We start from the raw sequence: 17,134 nt of genomic DNA on the forward strand, positions 1-17,134 counted from the left end.
GTGGATAGGAGCTACCCACTTCAGGTCTTCTCTCCACTGGGAGAAGTTTGGTCACTCAGTAAAGCTCTTCTCTGCCTTGCTCACCCTCCAGTTGTCTGCTTAACCTCATTTTTCTGGGATGTGGGACAAGAACTCAAGACCTACCAAATGGCAGTAGCAAAAGGAGTTGTAACATGTTCCTGGCTGACTTGCTGAGATGTAGGTGGACTGCAGAAGTGAAGAGTATTTACTGTATTAGTCCATTTTCATTCTGCTGATAAAGACGTACCCAAGACTGAGCAATTTACAAAAGAAAGAGGTTTATTGGACTTAGAGTTTCACATGGCTGGGGGGTGCTCACAATCATGGAGGAAGCCAAGGAGGAGCCAGTCATATCTTACATGGATGGCAGCAGGCAAAGAGAGAGCTTGTGCAGGGCAACTCCTGTTTTTAAAACCATAAGATCTCGTGAGACCCATTCACTATCACGAGAATAGCACAAGAAAGACCCACCCCCATAATTCAATCATCTCCCACCAGGTCCCTCACACAACAAGTGGGAATTATGAGAGCTACAAGGTGAGATTTGGGTGAGGACACAGAGCTAAACCATGTCAGTGAGCCTTCTGGGGGCCCAGACCTTGGGATTCCCGAAGCCAGAGCTTAACAATATAGACCTCCCACCCTATGCCAGTAACAGATGGCTGCCCCATATGACAAAAAGCAGCAGCAGCAGGGCCAGGCCAGGCCAGGAGCCATGGGCCAGAGTGGGATGGTGAGACTGAAAGAGCTGCAACACAGATGGGTTGAAACATGCCCCTCCACACATGGTCCCTGCCCACCCCACCCCACCCCTCATCCCCGGCTGGCCAGGCTGCAGACAAGAAGAAGAACAAGAAGGAGAGAAGAGCTGTGGCCCTTCTGGGAACCCAGATCTAGAGGATCCCTGAGCCAGGGTTGTAACATGTTGTAACTTGTAACATCCTCTTTGGGGCTTTGCAGTTCCTGGCATCTCCAAACTTTCAGGCATCACTGTGTTTCCCTCATCCAGATGCTGGTGCCTGCAGTGGAAGCTGCTTGAGATACATCTGGTCCAGTCACAGCCTTGATTGGGGCCAGTGCCTGTGCCAGCACCTGGAGCTGCCTGCCCCACCACAGCAGCCAGCGTGCCTGGCTGTGCACAGAGGCCAGACCTGTGCTCACTCACTCACACGCCCCTCACCACTCTGTGCCTGGCTCACCCTTGGCAGGCATGGGATCTCGGCCAGTAGCACGAGCCAAGCACAGCCTGCTGGGCCAAGTGGGTAAAACGAGCCCAGTGGGTGCGAGCAAGACTCAAGCAGAGGCACCACCAGCTGCCGAGGCACCACCAGCCACAGAGGTTTCTGGCTGGTGAAGCAACACCTGAAGAATCCTATGGCATTTTCCTGACTTTGAAATTTACCCACTTAGTCAAGAAAATATGAAGCTATTCATTCCCTTTACTTGTCTAGCAGAATATTTCCACATAGAAGATTTTAGTCTTTGTCATCAAGACTGCGTAACATTTAACACTCCACCACATCAAAATGCTACTTACACATACATAATAAACACTCAGAGAGGAATGCTGCCTTAGACATCATCTTTTCTTCACTCTGTCTAAAGCATGAATGTCCTTAGATGTTCATTCAAAATTAGTGCCAGGAAGTGCTATTTGGCAAGGCCACTTAGAATATAGTAATTAATTATAATGCATTTATTAAATTAAGCTGAAACTATCCTCTCTAACTTTCACTGATGATTCATATATAAGCCATGTGGACCCAAATAAATTTTCATCCTTTCTACTTTAGAACTGCTTTTGAAGTGCTTTTAGATATATTTGGACCTCCTAAATATTCTTTTTTCCTTTCTTTTGGCTGGATATTTTTTAAAAAATTAAGCCCCCTCCTCAAATTCTAGAACATCCAACTTTTAATTTCCTGCCTTGCATTTGATATCTTAAAGTAATATGAATAGATGAGTAAGGGTAATATCAAGTGTAACAAACGGATTCAAAAAATATATAATGTCTTAAATACAATAGAAGTTTATTTATCACTCATGTTATTGGTGGGCAGCTCGTTTTGACTTGGTGTTATGGACAGCTAGGAGGTTCACATCCCTTGGCTCTCTGATCCCCCAAGGTTTCATTATTATTGTTTGCATCCAACAGATAAAAGGAGACAGAAGAGTGTGGAAAAGAAATATTACTTAAAAACTCTTTTCTAGATACTCATCACTTATGTTTACACTCTAAGACCAAAAAAGAAAAAAAAGAATCAATCACATGGTTATCTCTGAATGTAAGGAGGCCACGGAGGACAACACTGGGAAAGATGGTCTCCTCTTTGGTTGTCACTTCCCTGGAACAACCTTACATTATCACTAAAGGGGAGAGAAAATTGTGTGTGTGACAGTAACCTTATCTGCCATAGTGTGAGGGTAGATCAGATTTAGCAACCAAGTAGCAAAGTGCCAGAAGCCTCAGGTTAACAAGAATTTCTCCTTTATAGGTTTTCTTCTCTCTAAGGCCTAGCTGTGCTACCCTCTCCATTATTCTCACCCTCTCCCATGACTTTCTACTCTGATCAATTAAAAGACTCACCCAATATTTTGTGTGACCCTATGAAAGGAAAAAAAAAACACTGCTGATTATTCTGACACCGTTCTTTCAGAGCACAGTGACTGTATGATATATCCCAATATCTGAAGTTTTAAAATTGGGAAAAAAAAGCATCTTAGAATCACAATGTATGGTATCTGCTGTCTTATACAAACACATACATGCGCACACTGCAATGCATAGCTTGTTCTATTTTCTTTCTCCTATTTCAGAACTTCCAGGTATTACTCCTTTAATATAATATACCTAAAGCTCATAGGAGATTGTTTTAACAATCTGGGAATCTCTCAATCACAGGACACTTATCTATCATGCCCCTTGTAACATGTTGTTACAAAGAGTGTAGCTCAAAACCTTGCTTTTTGAGTTTTCTGAATCAGTCTGAAAATCATACTGCTTGTAACACAGTATGAAACATACTCCTTGTATCCCAGTCTGAAAATGATACTCCTTGTTACAAGTCAGCAGAGACATGAAGGACAGGAGAGGCAATGGAGTCTCCAAGGCTCTAGCCACACCCAGCATACACTGAGGGAGACAAAACGAAAACAAAAACAAACAAAAAAACACACAAAGAAACGATTTTCTTTGTATTACCCACAGTTCTCAACTTTATTGATATGGATTGAAACTTAAAACTAGAAAATCTTCTCCTCTTTTTTGTAAAGAGGAGAGAGATGAGTACAGTTAAATTCCCGGACTTTTCCTCTCACCAAGTCACAATTTCACTGTCCAGCCACACCAACAGTTCAGCGCTCTCTTGGCAGTAGAGGCCAAAAGCTTCCAAATAGACTCTGAAAGTGGCTATGCAGCCATGGCAAGTGACGGGAACCCCTTGTTTCTGACAGGAAAACAACTCAGGAGCTGCTTGCCACTTTCACTGGGGCCTTTTGGAAAGCCTGACTTCGATGGGCCCTAGGGGTGCATTGTTGAGGGGGAAGATGAGAGAGCTCAAGAGGCTTGTGGAACGTGAGCCATGGCTTTTGAAATTACTTCTTCCTGTGGGCTGATTTTGCAGTTTGATTTTACTTTTAAGAGAGGAAATACAGAGCCAGTCTCCACTAACACTTCAACTCATTTGCCAGAAGAAAATCATATCAGAAAGCAACAGAGTTACCCCAAAGGCCCTGGAGTGGGCGGGGGGTGGGAGAATCAGAGGCAATGGGGGAGGGAGAAGAGAAGGAGAAGAAAAGAGGGGACTGTGGAACTGCAGCCCAAGAAAAACCTATATACTTTTAATCCCTTATGCACTGCAAAGTGATTAAACTCACCTACCTCACACCTGCCTTAGAAAGAATGCAGATATATGGAAGAAGAGAATATTTGCAAACTGCGCTTTGGACCCATGAAAAGTTCATTTGGAATTCAGAAGGCTGATCCCACTTAGGGTGTGAAATATACACGGGTTCTGGCGCAAAATTGGAGGGGAAAGGTATGAGCCATTATGAACCAGAAACCTGTCTTGTGTTTCTCCAGAGAAAGTGGACTATGAACAATCCAAAGAAAGTGGTGGATGGTTTCTGGAAGGACAAGTCTGCACCAGAGAATAAAAGGGCATTCCTTAGGGTTGCTGAGGATTTTCTTCGATTGTATTCTGCTAATGTGTGTGCAAGGCAGATATAACACATTTGTGGAAGGCTCTAGAGACATTTTCTACAAATTTTACCCTGGTTTCAGGTATTCTTCTTCTCCCCTCATTTTAATGTCATTATTATAAATTGGACTTAAAAAGTTGACATAAGAGTTGTTTGTGTCTTTTATAGAACTTTTTATACAATACAGAGTTAGGTGAATTCACTACATTTGTTTCTTTTTTGTGTATAATACATTCATTTTATTCTCTAACAATTTCAATATGTGTTTCCAAAAAATTTGGAAATGCCACTCAGTATAATCTTATCACTCTTCTTTTACTTTTTAAACTTTTAAAACTATTTTTCAAGTGATAGGGTAGTTAATATAATTGTTCCAATAGATAATTAGTCACAGAGTACAATAAGCATCTGGAAACTCAATACATCAATGACAAAAGAATATGATGAAGGAAAACTAAACAACTGCCTGGCCAATATAAGTATGCAGTAAAATTAGGATTCTTAAATGGTTTTGTGCAAGAATAACAATCCAAAGACTTTGCATTTCTATAGTGTCATTATCATCATCATCGTTAAGATTTTTATTATTGAGTCTGATCTTATGAAAAGACAAACAAAATAATCTACTATCTGGGAGTAATTTGTTCCCCCATATGATGTGAATTAACTTTTCCTGGAGAACAGGGTTCTGTTCCAAGCTCTGAGAAGAGATAATCTCTGGGGAGCTCATGCTAATGTGAATGCAGCAGCAGAGGCTGCAGCCAGGAAGCAGAAGATTGTGAGGCCATTCTTTAACCAAAAGGAATCTGTCTCCTGCAGCTCACAGAAGCTCCCCGCTCCCCGTCTGACTTAGTGCACATTCCCAAAGTATTGCAATCCGTCTGGGCCTCCTGATGAGCTAGATTACTCCAATACATCCTGCAGAGATTGCAGAAAGTCTAGTTTTCCCAGGAGTGACACAGCAGAAACAGCAGGGACTTGATATTCTACCTATGTTTCTGACATGTTACCTGATCACACAGTAGGGAAGAGGGAAAGAGTGGTTTCTTTTTTTTTTTTTTCCAGCCAGTCTTTCACTTCCCTTAGTTTCCCTAGGGACTTTCACGACCCTTGATGCCCACTATTTTCTTTATATATGCAAACCAAGTCAACACAAATCATATCACAACCCTATCTCTGGCACAAATGCTATCAATTCATGACTGAGAGAATCTAAAGTTCAAGAGCAGAGGATTTATATCAAACCAACACCCTCACTTATTAGCAATGTCACCTTGGGCAAATCAGGTAACAGCCTTAGTGATACAATGTAAATGCCCAATAAATGGTAGCTTTTAATATTATCTAATGCTGTATTAAGGAATAATATGTATGTTGTTTTTAATGTTTTTATTTTTTACTGATACATAATAGATGTACATATTTGGGGGTGCATGTGATAATGTAATACATTTGCATAATTAATAAAGATTAAATCAGTGTAATTGGGATATCCATCACCTTAAATATGTGTCTTTTCTTTATGCTAGAAACATTTGCCAGCTATTCTGAAATATACAATAGATTATCCTAAACTGTAGTCAGCCTACTATCTATCAAACACTAGGTCTTAATTTCTTCTATCAAACTGTATATTGTACTCATTAATCAACTTCTCTTCATCCTCCCCTCTCTACCCTTCCTGGCCTCTGATTACCATCATTCTAATCACTATCTTCATGAGATCCACCTTTTTTAGCTCCCACAAATGATTGAAACCATGTGATATTCATCTGTCTGTGTTTGGCTTATTTCACTTAATGTAATGACCTCCAGTTCTACTTAGACTGAGTCCATATTTTGGCTATTGTAAATTCAGTGCTGCAATAAACACGAGAGTGCACATATCTTTTCTGTATATTGATTTTCTTTCTTTTGGATATATAACCAGTAGCAGAATTGCTGGATCATATGGTAGTTATGTTTTCACTTTTTTGGAGAAGCTCCATACACTTTTCCATAGTGGCTATACTAAGTTACATTCCCACCAACAGTGTAGAAGGGTTCCCCTTTCTCCACATCCTCACCAGCATCTGTTATGCCTGTTTTGTTGATAAAAGCCATTTTATCTGGGGTGAGGTATTTCACTGTGGTTTTAATTTGCATTTTCCTGATGATTAGTGATGTTTCATAGACCAGTTGGCTATGTGTATGTACTCTTTTAAGAAATACCTACTCAGGTATCTACTCAGATATTTTCTATATTTTCTCCATTTTAAAATCAGATTCTTTTTTTTTTTTTTTTGCTATTGTGCTGTTTGAATTCCTTATATATGCTTGTTATTAGTCCCTAGTCAGATAGATAGTTTGCAAATATTTTCTCCCAGTCTGTGTGTTGCCTCTTCACTTTGTTGATTGTTTTCTTCTCTGTGTAGAAGCTTTTTGGCATGTTGTAATCCCATTTATCATTTTTGCTTCAGTTGCCTGTGCTTTTGAGGTCTTACCCACACACACACACAAAATTTGCCTAGACCAATGTCTTAGAGTGTCCCCTAAAGTTTTCTTCTAGTAGTTTCAAAATCTCAAGTATTAGATTAAAGTTGTTAACATATTGTGATTTGATTTTTGTATATGATGAAAAATAGGAGTCTAGTTTCATTCTTCTGCATATGGTTATCTAGTTTCCTCAGTACCATTTATTGAAGACACTGTCCTTTTCCCACTGTATGTTCTTGGAAACTGTCAAAAATGAGTTGGCTCTAAATACATAGATTTATATCTGGGTTCCCTATGTGTCTGTTTTTATGCCAGTATTATGCTGATTTAAGTTTCTACAGCTTTACAGTATGCTTTGAAGTCAGATAGTGTGATGCCTTTTGCTTTGTTCTTTTTACTCTAGATTACTTTGGCTATTTGAGGTCTTTTGTGGTTCCATATACATTTTAGAATTTTTCTTTATTTCTATGAAGAACATTATTGGTATTTTGGTAAGTATTGCATTGACTCTATAAATTGCTTTAGGTACAATTGTCAGTTTAACAATATTGATTCTTTCAATTCATGAACATGAAATATCTTTCCAGCTTTTAGTATACTCTTCAATTTCTTTCATCAGTGTCTTATAGTTTTCCTTGTATAAATCTTTAATTTCTTGGGTCAGATTGATTGCTAAGTATTTTATGTTCTTTGTAGATATTGTAACTGGGATTGCTTTCTTGATTTCATTTTCAGATTGTTTGTTGTGTATATATAAATGCTACTAATTTTTGTACGCTGATTTTTAATCCTGGACATTTACTGAATTTGTTTGTTGGTTCTATTTGACGGAATCTTTAGGTTTTCGAAGTATAAGATCATGTTGTCTGTCAACAAGCTTAATTTGACTTCTTTCTTTCCAATTTGCATTTTTCTTTTTCTTTTTTTTTGAGATGCAGTTTTGCTCTTGTTGCCCAGGCTGGAGTGCAATAATGTGATCTCAGCTCACCACAACCTCCGCCTCAAAGGTTCAAGTGATTCTCCTACCTCAGCCTCCCAAGTAGCTGGGATTATAGGCATACACCACCACACCTGGCTAATTTTGTACTTTTAACAGAGACAGGGTTTCACCATGTTGGTTAGGCTGGTCTCAAACTTCTGACCTCAAGTGATCCACCCACGTCGGCCTCCCAAAGTGCTGGGATTACAGGCGTGAGTCACCATGCCCAGCTGCATTTTCTTTATTTATTTCTCTTTACTAATTACTTAGGCCAGGACTTCCAGTGTTATGTGGAACAAAAGTAGCAAAATTGGCTTTCCTTGTTTTTTTCCAGATCTTAGGAGAAAGGTATTAAATTTTTCCCCAGTTAGTACAACGTTAGCTATGAGTTTGTCATATATGGTCTTTATTATGTTGAGGTCAGTTCCTTTTACACCCAGTTTGATAAAAGAATGTTATAACAAAAGGCTGTTGAATTTTATCATCAAATGTTCTTTCAGCATCTATTGAAATTATATGTCTTTTGTTCTTGGTTCTGTTAATGTAATGTATCACATTTATTGATTTACATATGTTGAATCATTTTTGCATCCCGGGGATGAATCTCAATCAATCACGGTGAATAATTTCTTTAATGTGTTGTTGAATTCAGTTTGCTAGCATTTTATTGGAGATTTTTGCATCTGTGTTCATCAGTGATATTTGCCTGTAGTTTGTTATTGTTGCTGTTCTGCTCTTGTCTGGTTTTGGAACTACAGTAATGCCTGACTTGTAGAATAAGTTTGGAAGTATTCCTTCCTCTTCAGTTTTTCTGAAGAGTTTAATTAGGACCAATACTAGCTTTTCTTTAAATGTTTGGTAGAATTCAGTAGTGAAACCATCAGGTCCTAGGCTTTACTTTGGTGGGAGACTTTTTATTATGGCTTCAATTTTATTACTTATTATTGGTTTGCTAAGATTTTCTGTTTCTCAAGGTTCCATCTTGGTAGGTTGTATGTGTCCAGGAATTTATCTATTTATTCTAGATTTTCAAATTTGTTGGCATTTGTTTATGTTAATGATGATGTCTAATGATTCTTTGTATTTCTGTGATCTCAGTTGTTTCGTTTCTATTTTCATTTCTAATTTACTTATTTGGTTCTTCTTTTTTTTTTTTTTTTTGTTAGTCTAGCTAAAGGTTTGCTGATTTTGTTTCTTTTTTCAAAAAGCCAAATTTTTGTTTTGTTCATCTTCCGTATTGTTTTTCTAGCCTCAATTTCATTTGTTTCTGCTTTGTTCTTCATTATTTCCTTCCTTCTACTATTTTTTTTCCCTCCAAGAGGTACACCCTTAAGTTGTTTATTTGAAGTCTTTCTACTTTTTTGATATAGCTGTTTATTTCTATAAACATCCCTCTTAATAGTGCTTTTGCTGGGCCCTTAGATTTGATATGTTGTTTTGCCATTTTTATTTGTTTCAAGAAATTGATTGATTTCCTTTATAATTTCTTCATTGACCACTTGGTCATTTAGGAGCATGTTGTTTAAGTTTCCCGTGTTTGTGTATTTTTTGAAGTTCCTCTTGTTATAGATTTCTAATTTTATTCCATTGGGGTCAGAAAAGATACTTTATATGATTTCTACTCTTTCAAATTTCTTGAGACTTGTTCTGTGGCCTAAGATTTGGTCTGTTCTGGAGAATGTTCCAATTGCTGATGAAAAGAGTGTGTATTCTGCAGCAGTTGGAGGCAACATTCTATAAATGTCAGTTAGGACTATTTGGTCTACTAAGTAATTAACAACAATATTTCTTTGTTGGTTTTCTGTCTGGATGATCTGTCCATTACCGCACATGAGGAGTTAAAGTCCCCTACCATTATTGTATTTCAGTCTATCTCTCTCTTTAGATCTATTAAAGTTTGCTTTATGTACTTGAGGGCACTGATGTTGGGTGCATAGATATTTATAATTGTTACATCCTTTTGCTGAATTGACCTATTTTTCATTATATAGTAACCTTGTCCCTTCTTACAGTGTTTGATTTGTAGTCTATTTTATCTGATATAAGTATAGCTACTCCTGCTCATTTTTGGTTTCCAGTTGCATGGAATATCTTTTTTAACTCTTTCACTTTCAGTCTCTATGTGTCCTTATAGGTAAAGTTGGTTTCCTATAGACTTTTTAATTGGAGAATTCAGTCCATTTACATTCCTTGTTACTGATGAGTAGAGATTGACTACTGCCATTTTGTTGTTTGTTTTCTGGTTGTTTGTAATCTTTTCTTTCTTCTTTCCTTTGACACTGCCTTCCTTTGTGGTTAAGCAATTTTCTCTGGTAGCACACTAGAATTCAGCACTTTTTATTTTTAAGTAATCTATTATAGGTTTTTTTTCACTGTGGTTATCATGAGGTTTACAAAACACATCTTATGGATATAATAAGTTATTTTTAACAGGTGACAACTTAGATCATAAAGAAAAGAATAGACACAAAGTAAACATTAAAAAAATACTTCTATAATTTAACTCCATCACCCCCAAGCAAACAAACATTTTGACTTTATTTTGTCTTCATGTATATATTTCTATATTACCTATTTCTTAACAGGTTGCTGTAAGTTTTATTACTTTGATACATTTGTCTTTTGGGCTTCATACTAGAGTTATGAGTGGATTGCACATCACAATTATGGTATTACATCTTTTTGTATCTGCTCATGTACTTAATTTTACTAGTGTAGGTTTTGTACCTTCAAGTGTTTTATTTTGGCACGTTAGTAATTTTTCTTTTAGATTTAAGAACTCCCTTTGACATTTCTTATAAGGCAAGTCTGGTGGTAGTGAACTCTCTCAGGTTTTGTCTGGAAAAATCTTTCTCTCACCTTTATATTTGGATACCTTTGTTGGATACACTATTCTTTGATGCCAGGTTTTTTCTTTGAGCACTTTGAAATGTTTCACTCCCTCCCAGCCTCTGTATTTTCTGTTGAGAAGGCTGTTGCCTGATCATTGGAGCTCCTTTATATGTTATTTGCTTCTTTTGTTTTGGTGCTGCTGCTTTTAGAATCCTCTCTTTGTCCTTGTCCTTTGAGAATTTGCTTGTTATATGTCTTGGGGTTGTCCTATTTGTTTTGAATCTGTTTGGTGTTCTCTGACATTCTGGTACCTGGATATTTGTCTCTTTCTCAAATTTTAGAATGTTTTATGTTATTATTTCTTTGAATAAGCTTTCTACCACTTACTCCTGCTTAACTCCCTCTTCAACACCAAGATTCTTAGATTTGGTCTTTGAAGTAATTCTCTATCTTGCATGCAACCTTCATTACTTTTTACTCTTTTTTCTTTTCTGAATGTTTATGTTCAAGTAGCCTATCTTCAAGCTCACAGATTATTTCCTCTGCTTGATTCGTCCTGCTGTTGATGTCTTCTAACAAATTTTAAAGTTCAGCAAGTGCATTTCTCAGTTCCAATATTTGTTTGATTTTTTAAATTATTTTAATATCTTTGTTAAATTTTTCTGATAAATTTCTGAGTTGTTTTCTTTGTAATTTTGAAGATCACTGAATTTTCTAAAACTGTTAATTTTAACTCTTGGTCAGAGAGTCCACATATTGCTGTCTCATTTGAGCTAGTTACTGGTTCCCTGTGTTGTTCATTTGAGAACGTCATGGTTCCCTGTTTGTTGTTGATTTTTGGGGATCCATATCTGTTTATTTGTATTAAAGGGTTAGTTATTTGTTCTAGTTTTCTCTAACTGGCTTGTTTTACTTTTTATTGAATATCATTGCCTAGAAATTCTTTGTAATTTACCTATTCTTTTCTTTTTTTTCTGCTAGGTTGCTGCCTCCTTTTGAGTACTAGATGGCATTGGCATCTTAAACCCACATTGGCCTCAGTTTTAGTAAACAGAGTGCTGCCCATCCTAAATGGGAGAGGTCCCAAAGGGAAAATCTTGATAGTGTGGGAAGGCTGGCTAGTGGTTTCTGTCCATGGTAACTGTGGATAAAACCTCTTATAGTATGGTGCTGCCAAAGAGCCACTCTGATTTGGCTATGGCCTAGTTACAGGGCAGAAGTTCCAGGGCTCTGGGTGATACATCCACCTCCCACTTTGTCTCTGGCTATGCTCAAGGATATTTCTCCCTTTAGTTGCTCTCAATGCTTCCTTTGGGTTGAAGCAGGGACTGGTCCCCTGACAGGGAATTCTAGATAGTAGGAAGCTGCTTGTCCACCTCAATCTCACTTTTTCCGGTGTAGAAACCGTGAGTCAGAGGGAAGAGTCCTGTGCATTTTGTGCCAGACATACTGGAAGAAGGGCCACTACAAATATGAAATTACAATTATCTTACCATCTGCTCAGAGTTGCTTCACTTCTCTGTGGCCCTAGAAACTATCTCATTCCCATATTTGACTTCTGGGATATTGCTGGTGATAATCTCGGGCACTGTATATTTGTTTTTCATTCTCTTCGGGGGTAGGGATGAAGCCAACTTGCTTCTACACTGCCATTTTAGAACCAGAAGTCTGAAGGGTAAGGTCTTTAGCTCTGGCAAATTGTCATATTGAGTAAAATTTTTCCATTGCATGAGATATTATAAGTTAGGCATGTGGAAAGGGCTCATTGTTTTATCAAGAGTCTTTTTTTGCATTAACTAAAACCAACTTGATTTAGGTTCAGCAAAAGAAAAATAAGGTAGAGTAGAGGAGTGTGATATATAGGTATCAGTATTTCTTAGAATCAAAGTAGCTGAATCTCTAGAGCACCAGTGTCTAATAGAAGTCTAATAGATAACACATTAATAAGGTTAGATTTCCTAGTAGCCATTTTAAAAAAGTAAAAGGGAATAAAGTTAAATGATTTTAACCCAATATATCCAAAATATTATCATTTCAACATGGAATAAATATAAAATATTGATGAAATTTTAAAACCATTTTTTGCACCAAGTTTCTGAAATCTAATGTATATTTTACACGTACAGACAACTTAATTTGGACTAGCCACATTGCAAGGACTTAGTAGCCACAGGTGACTACCATGTTGGAAAGCAGCTCTAGAGATTCCTGAAACCAAAAACTAGACAGCTGTCTGTAATCAGGTAGTAGTTTCTCTGCTTGATTCTCTTCTGTTCTCTACTCATATTCTTATTCCTTTGCAGAACAACTTTCTCTGATCTCTGTGGACATGCTTAAAATGGCTGACTCACACAGCAAGAGTATTTAACTGTGCCTAAAATCAACCCACATTCAGATGCTAACTGTAATCCTATTCCCTGATCCATCAGGAAAAAGAGTCTGATTGACATAACTTGTCAAGTGTTCGTCCCAGCTTCTATCAACTATGGGGAAGGAAGGGCCAGAAGAGGTGTAACCATCATGGCTACCAGGATTTGAGATATTTAGATTACATACTGCATTTATTAAAATACAAATTAAATCTGCAATAAAACACTAATTGACCATTCTCTGGGATTCCTCCTATGGGTAATATTTTCTGCAGAAAATGTTAACCTCTCCCGTAATGGTTAAGCTAAGTTGGTGCTTGATATTTATTTTGATTTTTTGTTTGTTTATTTTAGCTGTGAACATTGGACAGTCCATGAAATTAATATACTGAATCAGGGATCAGCAAATGTTTTTTTAAAGGCCAGGCAGTAAATATTTTCAGCTGTATGAACCAAGAAACACAACTGAGGATATTGCATAGATATAGTGTAACCATTTTAAAATCTTAAAACCATTCCCAGCTTACAAGCATGCAAAAAATAGGGGACAAGCCAGATATGCTGTACAGGCATAGTTTGCAGACCCGTGTCCCACATATTTCTGTTCCTATCATCTATAGGTACTAAGTGATGGTCTCCAGGTATAAGCCTGGCTCTTTCACTGCACCATGAAAACCTGTAACAGACCTTAATGTGAGCAGCATGATGAAGTTCAGCTTCACTATTCCAAAATTAAAAAGAAAGAGACTGTTCTGTGATGAAGCAAACTCATTCCCAATACTAAATGGGCCACACTCCCTCCTGCTGCTTTGCTACTTTTAGGTTTCCTATAGTCTGGGCCTTTGAGGGGGCATTTGTCTGACACACACAGAGATGGCAGAGCTTTTAAGGAAACTCACCTCCTAAGAGGGCATGCTTCTGAAATGCCCAGTCACAGATCATAGCACACCCCCAGGTGAGCTACTGTTATAACTTTTTTACTAGCAATTATTCTCACCAGTAATATGTCAAGCCACTTTTCAGGACAGTTAGATACAGAAGACAGTATTCTATATTTAACCCTGTTATCTTGGGCACATAACCTCTTTAAGCCCATGTCCCACTATATAAAAATTAGAGTTGAATGCCTACCTCACAGGGCAGCCATTAGGACTAATGCAAATAAAACACTTAGCACTGTGCTTGGCATATATTCAACCACTAAATATATGCAAGCAGTGATGATGATGATATGATGATGGTGATGATGGCAGTAATGATTAAGATTCAGAAGGCCAAACCAAGAGTTTCTCCTAGAAACACATGAAGTTAATCTTCAGGAAATCTAAGTTCCAAGTGCCTTAGTCCCAGTAACAGACATGCTGATATTTGAAGCTTACTGATATGATCCAGATTTGGAATTATCACATTAGTCACCACTCTGCAATTTCTCATCACTCCAATTTCAGATATTTTAGTGAGGGACACAATTTCCCAGCAATGTGTTCTGTGAAAAACAGAACAGTTTTTGGATTGAATAGCTTACATACACATGTGCAGAAACACCATACATACATAGGTTCTGTGGACAAACAAGTTTGAGAGATACTGAGCTAAATAAAGTTAAACACTTTTCATATCAGTTATTTTTAAAGCACATTTATGACAATTTACATAGTGACTCTCTACGAAGAAACTAAAGAAAAAGTAACACTTCCCAAATTCATTAATAGAGGCAGTCTTTTATTCAGTGAGCTGCTTGTTGTATCAGCTTTCTATGGAACACATTTTCAAAATGATGACATTAAAAATGAGCATTTATTGATCAATTAATATATGCTATACTGTCTGCTAAGAACTTTTATTTAACTTTCAAAATAACCTTATGAGGTAGGTACTATTCTAGCACCAATTCACAAATGAGGAAACTTCTCAGGAAAACTTAAATTTCCCACATTCAGACAGCAGAATCTGTATTTGAACCAAGTAACCTGAAGTCAGAGCCTGTGCTCTTGATCCATGTAAGTAATGAAATATGGAGAAAACTGATACATCATGTCCTATAGTCTAGATTAGGAATTGGATGGAGACAAATCAGAGGGGGAAAGTGGATGTTTTACATTCCTAACAATAACTCCCAAACCTGCTTCTCCTTTATTTTAAATGGAAGGTTCCCCTCCATCCATTTTTTTTTTTGCCAATTTGAGAATTATCTCACTTTTATCCTGAACCATTAGATTTAATAATACTGGATTCCGATTCTCAGAGTGAATGTTTCTATTTTCAAGGTTAACTGTCTGTTGGAGTGTTTATGGTATAAGATCATATTCTTAGAAACATAGGATCCTGTCTTTGATACTGGCTGTTCCATTCAATAGCTCTGAGACCTTGAGCACATTATAGGACTTCTCAGAGGCTCAGTTTCCCCACCTATAGATCAAGAATAATGAGACTTTTAAGAAGTGATTACTTACACGTAGAAATTTATGTAATTTAATAAGTTAATATTTGTATATGGCTTAGTGGAGAATCTGGTATGTAAATAGGAACTATATCAGTGTTCGTTAAATAAAATAAACAAACCATGTAAAGTTTTAAAATGGTATACATTAACCATTCAACAATGTTAGTTTTTATTATTATATTAGAAAATTTGGAAAATATTATCAACTATAGGTCATCAGGAAATTTACAATTATCTTCCGTGATGGTTAATATTAAATGTCAACCTGACTGGATTAAGGGATGGAAAGTATTGTTTCTGGGTATGACTGTGAGGGCATTGCCAGAGGAAGTAAACACTTGTGTCAGTGGACTGGGAGAGGAAGACCCACCCTCAGTGTGGGTGGGCACCAACCAATCTGCTGCAAGTGTAGGTAGAAAAAGCAGGAGGACGAAGGTGGGATAAGCTGGCTTGCTAAGTCTTCCGGTTTTCATCTTTCTCCCATGCTAGATGCTTCCTGCCTTTGAACATCAGGCTCTAGGTTCTTCAGCCTTTGGACTCTTGGACATATACTGGTGGTTTGCCCAGGGCTCTCAGGCCCCTGAAGGCTGCACTGTCAGCTTCCCTACTTTTTTTTCTGAGATGGAGTTTCACTCTTGTTGTCCAGGCTGGAATGCAATGGCAGATCTCAGTTCACTGCAACCTCTGCCTCCCAGGTTCAAGCGATTCTCCTGCCTCAGCTTCCCAAGTAGCTGGGATTACAGGCATGCACCACCATGCTCGGCTAATTTTTTATTTTTTAGTAGAGACGGGGTTTCTCCATATTGGTCAGGCTGGTCTTGAACTCCTGACCTCAGGTGATCCGCCCACCTCGGCCTCCCAAAGTGCTGAGATTACAGCTGTGAGCCACCACGCAAGGCCAGCTTCCCTACTTATGAGGCTTTGAGACTCGAGCTGTGGCACTAGTGGCTTCTTTGCTCCTCAGCTTGAAGAGGGCCTATCACGGGATTTCACCTTGTGATCATGTGAGTGAATTCTCCCTAATAAACTCCTTCACTATCATAAGAACAGCATGGGGAAAACTACCCTCAACCTGGTGGGATTACAATTTGAGATGAGATTTGTGTGGGGACACAGCCAAACCATATTAACAAAGTATGCCTGTATCCCCAAATCCTTTGTATTTTTGTTCTTTATGTTCCCAGAAATATTTTTTTCTGGAAATTTTAATTATTATCAGAGCAGTTGAGCACTCAGAAATAAAGAAAAAAAAAAGCCCCTAACTCCTATAATAACTGCTCAATTCCCTTGCACTAAAAGTTTAGTATTTTGTGGAACAAGAAAATAGTCTCTTCATTTATACACAAGAATAAATCTCTGAGTCACCTGAATTCTCATAGCTCAGTAGATCAGAAACAGTAAATTCGGAGACAGATGGCCACATGAACCCTGGGAGGGGTAGTTGATGGCTGGACAATGAAAAAGAGAAAAACAAAACCTACCAGAATAGAACTTAATGCAATTGCCAGTAGCCATCATGCTCTTTGCAGTTACTGAGAAAGTGTCACATTATAATCCGTATTTTTAAGAAAGTAAGAAATTATAAAGTGTAGAAAGAGTTATTTCAAAAACAATTGAAAATGATGGTTAAAATAGTAAAACTTCAGTTATACAGAAGCTTCACTTCTATGATCCCAAATTTCCACATAATAAAGTGTCATAGTATTTGATTTGGATGACTAAATTTATGAATGATAACTTTTTGTTTGTTTTTGAGACGGAGTCTCGCTCCGTCGCACAGACTGGAGCGCAATGGCGCAATCTCGGCTCACTACA

At 37.7% G+C, this 17,134-nt stretch overlaps 1 long non-coding RNA gene across 4 annotated transcripts in view; it reads left to right on the forward strand.

Moving 5' to 3' along the window:
• LOC107967188 (uncharacterized) overlaps positions 1-17,134 on the forward strand; it is a 78,159-nt gene that overhangs the window by 4,900 nt on the left and 56,125 nt on the right. The window contains exons 3-4 of one of the 4 annotated variants that reach the window (XR_001707484.4): positions 4,103-4,303; positions 12,811-13,095. The exons of 1 other annotated variant lie outside the window; for it this stretch is intronic. This is a non-coding gene — a long non-coding RNA (uncharacterized LOC107967188). Of the gene's footprint in view, positions 1-1,030; positions 2,611-4,102; positions 4,304-12,810; positions 13,096-17,134 lie in introns of those variants that run through there. 2 more of the 4 variants (XR_001707486.3, XR_010147630.1) reach the window with 2 other exon arrangements.

Source organism: Pan troglodytes, chromosome 9 (assembly GCF_028858775.2).
Source record: "Pan troglodytes isolate AG18354 chromosome 9, NHGRI_mPanTro3-v2.0_pri, whole genome shotgun sequence".
Classification (NCBI taxonomy): Eukaryota; Metazoa; Chordata; class Mammalia; order Primates; family Hominidae; genus Pan; species Pan troglodytes.